The 5,964-nt window shown below is 49.8% G+C and overlaps 1 pseudogene; it reads left to right on the top strand.

Moving 5' to 3' along the window:
• Window positions 1-4,350: 4,350 nt before the first annotated feature.
• LOC122939746 lies at window positions 4,351-4,407 on the top strand (annotated as a pseudogene).
• The last annotated feature ends 1,557 nt before the right edge of the window (window positions 4,408-5,964 follow it).

The raw sequence follows: 5,964 nt of genomic DNA on the forward strand, positions 1-5,964 counted from the left end.
CTTTCTCGGGTAACTGGTCTTTTACATTTCAGCTGAACATCAATGCTTCACATTTATGTGTCACTGGGCACATGGTGCACATTTTATATAATAGGAAGACACAATTGGATCCCTTCTGTGGAGCACATCTATAGACTATTTTGAAGGTTTGTGGATTCAAGCATTTTATTTTTTATTTTTTTTGCGGTGCTGATAGTCTTGCGGATCACGGACCCATTCAAGTCAATGGATCTGCATCGGCAAACAGCCTGCATATGGACAGTGCCTGTACATTGCAGTCCGCCGCACGGGGCACACACGCTTGTGTGCATAAGCCCTTAGGCCTTTTGCACCCGAACGCATTTTCTTTCCGTGTCCGTTCTGTGTTTTGGTTTTTTTTTTATTAGGGGCCGGCTGTCCCGTTCCGCAAAATACGGAATGCACACTGACATCATCTGTGTCTTTCGCGAATCAGTTTTTTTTTAAGACTGCAAAATAGTCGTGTGCAGGAGGCCTTAGAATGTTCAAGGTAGATAGCAGCTGATTCACCATTCACAAAGGGTGTGATGTACCCACCCGCAATGTACAGAAAATTAAATTAAAATGTACAATCTGAAATGAATACAAGAAAAAATATTTCACAATCGGTTTTTACCTAAAAGAAATGTAACGCAATCTATGTAACCCACTCTGTATCTGATTAGAACTAGAGATGAGTGAATCTATTCACTGGCTTGATTGACGGGGCTGGACATCTTGGCTGAGACCCTGACAATTTCACACCTGTGCCACTGCTTCCGCTACTGGGTAAGTGACTGTTCATGCACCCCTAAACTTCCAGGTAGCGGTGCATGAACAGCTGCTGCTCCGGAAGCAGAGCTTCTGCACTTGTGAATCGTACAAATTGATTCTCTCATCTCTACTTTTCTCAGAATAAAAGTTTGTCCAGAAGCTGATATACCATATGTACCCATGACTAAAATATATAAACATGCATTATGGTAAATTTTAACAAAGGGACAGTGATACATCTGAAATGCTTATCCTGTATAATCGATGATGGTGCTGTACCCAGTGTGTACACTAGGGGCAGCTGAAATGGGTGGAACTGCAATGTTGGTGACAACCTGGCAGCACTATGTGCATATAAACAGACTTTGAAAGGTGATTTAACTTAACTGCAAGGACAATTTTCAAATTTTAACAAACCTAAAAAATAAAACAAATGGTATAATACCCCCACCCACTTGACAATTATGGGATAAATCATGCAACTTGCCATCAGAATTCAGGTTTGTGGCTAAAGGGAGGAATCAAACAGAGCTGGAGATGCAGAACGCCTCCTAAGAATAATATTAAGACCTGCAGTGTTTGTTTCTGCATGCTCATATCTCGCATATTCATCAGACCAGACTCTCCATTATTAGATGCCATAAACCTGAGTCAGAGTTAAAAAAAAAATCCTGATTACATACAGGGGTGAATATGTGTACTTGCTGATCTTTTCGCACCCTTGGTTAAAAAAATAAAAATAAAAAATAAGACCAACCCACCTAAATGTAACAGACAACAGATCCTCTCTTAATGGCAGCAGGGTGATAACATGAAGAAAAGCCCCTGTATCTCTTTTCCCCTGAGACACTGGAGTGTGCACACAGAGAGATGACTGTAACAGATTGAGATCTTCCTGATGTCACTTGTAGTCGCTTACTACTCATTTACATAGACAGAAGGCAAGAAAGTCAAACTTTTCTTTGTATATACCAAATACTGAATTTAGTATATTGAGCAGTTATCATTTGAAAGCTATTATGCTGGGCTTCTATCTTTCTTATATTAGGGCCATATAGTGGCTTTAAAGTCATGAATGTTCCATGTCCTTGTCAGTAAAAGTTTGAATTTGTGAATTCATCCATTTCCATGAATTTCCCTTTCTCTACTGTGTGATGCATATACACAGTCGAGTCACATTAAGACCACCAGCTAATATCCAGGGTAACCGCCGTGTGCAGCATGGACAGCAGCTAGATGGGCTGGAAGTGACGTCCTGGTAGGTTGCTGGTAGTATCTGGAACTATGATGACTGCTGGAGGCTGCGTGGGGGAGGATCCACAGAGCAAACACTGATTGAGGTGATCCCACAGATGCTCAATTGGGTTCAAGTCTAGGGAATTGGGGTGGTACGTGGAAGTCTTTGTCATTCTTTTCCAACTATTGTCATGTGGGAATATCCTATCCACCCCAAGGAAGACTATCGGCATGTATAAGTGTATGTGATTTGCAAGGATGGATTCGTAACCAAATCTGTTAAGAATGTCTTCCAAATGGACGAGTGGGCCCAGAGGATACCACAAAAACATTCCCCAGGCCATAATGCTGCCACCAACAGCTTCCAGCAATGGTTGCAGGGTGTTTGTTCTGTGATGTTTCCCACCCACCAATGTCTATTTATTCAATGAAGCAGAAATCATGACTTATTGGAGAAGGCAACCCTTTGCCAGCAGAGGTCCAATTCTGATACTGCTGCAAAAATAAAAACCTTTTCTCGCCCAGTTTCCTTGGGGGACACAGAAGACCTTGGGTATAGCTCATCTCCCTAGGAGGCGTGACACTAAGTAAGAACTGTTAAGCCCCTCCTCCACAGCTATACCCTCAGCCTGGAGAGAGAGACTGTCAGTTTTTAGCTTAGTGTCCAAGGAGGCAAGACACTCCCTGCTCTGCAGGGCTGTTTTCTCCTTGTTTTAATTTTTGATTTACTTTTTTCTTTTCTTTTTGTTCCAGAACATCAGGGACAACAGAGACGCACTAGACCTCTGTTTCTCCCGGGGTCGAGCTGCGCCAGTGCCGGTCTCCCGCACTGCTGCCTCCCCCACAGAAGGCAAGGTGGATCAGGGCAGCCCAGCTCCCCTACATCCCGCCAGCACAAGGGTTGCCCGCACGCCAAGTCCCTCTTCCAGCGTCCTGCCACTACGGTGCCAGTTGCTGAAGGGGCGACCCTGCTGGAACGGCCCAAGGGTGAAGACTGCTATGGTGAGAGATTGGCTTCTCCAACCCCGTGGAGGACCCGAAAATCCGGCCCGCGAGGTGGGCACCCGTGGCCGGTATGTGCCGCTCCGTAGGCCCGGCCGGTACTTTAAATACTGTGCGGCCCCGGTCAGCCGGGCGCCGCTAAAAATTTAGGCCCCGGCTTCACGGCCTGCTAGGCCGCAAAATTCGGGCCTCTGTTGGAGGGGGCTGGAACTTCTCCAGGCGCGAATCTTCCCGCCTGGAGGTTCCCCCGCCCCCAGAGGATCGCAGTGCCGCCCCCAGGCCGGATCCCTGTTAACCCCTTGGGTACAGGCCGGCTTCCGATGGGCCTGTATGGCTTTCTGCCTCAGTGAGGCTGTGTTTTATAATAAATAAATTAATTAAAAAAAACAACAAAGAAATAAATTAAATTATTTATTAATATGACTTGTGGGCTGCGCAGGACACTGCAGCCTCATCTCAGTGCTGCCTGTATACATGCCCCCCTTCCATAGGTGGCATGGTGTCGCGCTCCCCGGCTGCGGCGCTACCAGGGTCATTTCCCCTTCTAGGCGGTTTTTTGCCCTCTCCGCGCTACGGCGCTGGTCAGTGCATGCGGCCCTTTCTGTAGGGTGCCTGCCATGTGCAGGACCCCCCTCCTGGGCGGGATACTGCACTCTCCCTAACTGCGGGCTGGCCTTGTGCATGATCGCCCTTTCATTGGCGGCCTACTGCAGTTTCTCCGGATACGGTGCTGGCCATGTGCACGACCCCCTTCCATAGGTGGAACACGGCACTCTCACTGGATTTGCTGCCGGCCATGTGCGTGACCCCTTCCATAGGCGGAACGCTACACTCTCACTGGATTCGTTGCCGATCATGTGCATGACCCCCTTCTTAGGCGGAATATTGCACTCTCACCGGATACGGTGCTGGCCAGGTGCACGACCCCCTTCCTTAGGCGGAACGCTGCACTCTCTCTGGATTCGCTGCCTGCCATAGGCATGACTCCCTTCTGTGGACGGCTTTCGGCACTCTCACTGGATTCACGCCAGCCATGTGCATGACCACCTTCCATAGCGGTATGATGCACTCTCATTGGATTCACTGCCGGCCTTGGGCATGCCTCCTTCCCTGGTGGCGGCATACATACACTCCCTCGGTCGGTGGTTGTTCTCTCGCCGGTACGTTGTTGGCCAGGTGCATGAACCCTATGCATGGCGGGGTGCTTGCACTCTCTCTGGATCCGCTGCCGGCCATATGCATGACCCCTCTTCCGTGGGCGGTGTACGCACTCACTGGATTCGCTGCCGGCCATGGGCATGCCTCCTTTAGGCGAGATTCAAGGCTGTCCTTGTATGTGCAGTGCTCGCTTCGGCAGCACATATACTAAAATTGGAACGATACAGAGAAGATTAGCATCTTGCTCATGTTCCCCCTTCATTGGTGGAGTAGTTGCACTCTCACGAAATTTCGGTGTTGGGTGAATTGTTGCACACTCACTTAATGCTAGGATAGCCCTGTGCATGACCCCCCTTTCACTAGGTGGACCTCCTGCGTTCCTGCTGGATACTGTGTGGCCATGTGCATGGCGCCCTTCTGGGCGAAGTAGGGTATGCCCTACTTCTCTGACGTAGTTACGACCTTGGGCATCACCCCCTTTTTGGGGCGGGCCCTTGCACTCTTGCTGACTGCAGTTTGCCAGGTACATGTCCCCCCCCCCCCCCCCTTTCAGGGCGGTCAGTTTGCGTTCTATCGCATACCATACTAGTCTTGTGCATAACTCCTTTTCAGTTGCACTTCCGTAGATACTGTGGGACTCTGTGGCTGGCCCTCTTCGCTGAGTGATATTTTTGCAGTGAGCGGACGTTCTTGTGCGTTGTTTGGTCCGTGTATGCCTTCTCGTCCTGTAGGTGGGTTGGCCTTCTCACTGCTTACGGGGCTACTCGTACGTATGCCTCCTTCCCCCTGCGACATACTTTTTCTCTTGGGAGACGGTGTTTGCAGCAAGCCTTGCACTATTCTCTAAGGAGATCATTCTGTCCACCTGTGTGAGCCTAAGGTGTTGTCCAATAAGCAACAGATGAATACCTTATATTTAAGTAGACGGGCTCTGCTGCTCGCTACTGCACCGAGCTGGGTGGTACTCACTCAATTTCGTTGGCCCTTCCGCCCGGGGATTGTTCGTGGTTCCTAGATATGTACCCATTCGTCCTCCCGCGGCATTGTTTCCCTGCGCTAGTGGTCACATGGTCGAGAGTGCTGTCTGCAGCGCCCTTCGCATTTTATGTTGGCTCTGGCAGGACTACGGTCCCCTCGCCTAATACCTTTTCCTCCTCTTCGGGTGCAGTGTGGTATGATTCTTTCCGGTTGGCGCCCTCGGTGCTTCAGTCTGATCTGCTACCAGGTTCGGGCTGCTCTTCTTGGGAAGGTCACCCAACTTCTCTTGGGTGCTCGCCTACCCAGGTCCGGAGGACCTCCGCCTTGAGTTCTTCAGGGTATTCAAGGCGGTGGACCGGGCGTCTCAGTGTAGCGGTGATCTGCTTTTGAGCTGTTCTATGAGTTCTGTTGCCCGCTCCTATGCCGGCCTCTGTCTCGACCGCCTTTTCTCGCTGGTTCTGTTTGGCTCCCACTCGGTACAGTTCACTCCGATGTGGCTTCTGTTCCGGCCACGCTTCAGAGGCTGTTCCTTCACTGCCCTTCCCTTGGGGGAGAGCATGGTTGTTCATGTGGATGGTACTGGTGTTCCCTTTGAGTCCCCCTTGTCCACACTGGCTGTACTAGCTGTGTACCTAGTTACCGGGTCTACGGCGTTCTGTCCTCCCGCTGGGTGCAGATTGCGTTTTTGTTTTTCAATTCTAGGCAATGTTTCTGCTATGGACTTACCTTCTTGGTAGCTTGGGAGGACTGCCATTTGGTCAAGATTGTCTTCAGATCTCCCACACCGGGGCTGTAGTCCGTCTTCCTGTGGTGACTGCA

This window comes from Bufo gargarizans, chromosome 5 (genome assembly GCF_014858855.1).
Source record: "Bufo gargarizans isolate SCDJY-AF-19 chromosome 5, ASM1485885v1, whole genome shotgun sequence".
Lineage (NCBI taxonomy): Eukaryota > Metazoa > Chordata > Amphibia > Anura > Bufonidae > Bufo > Bufo gargarizans.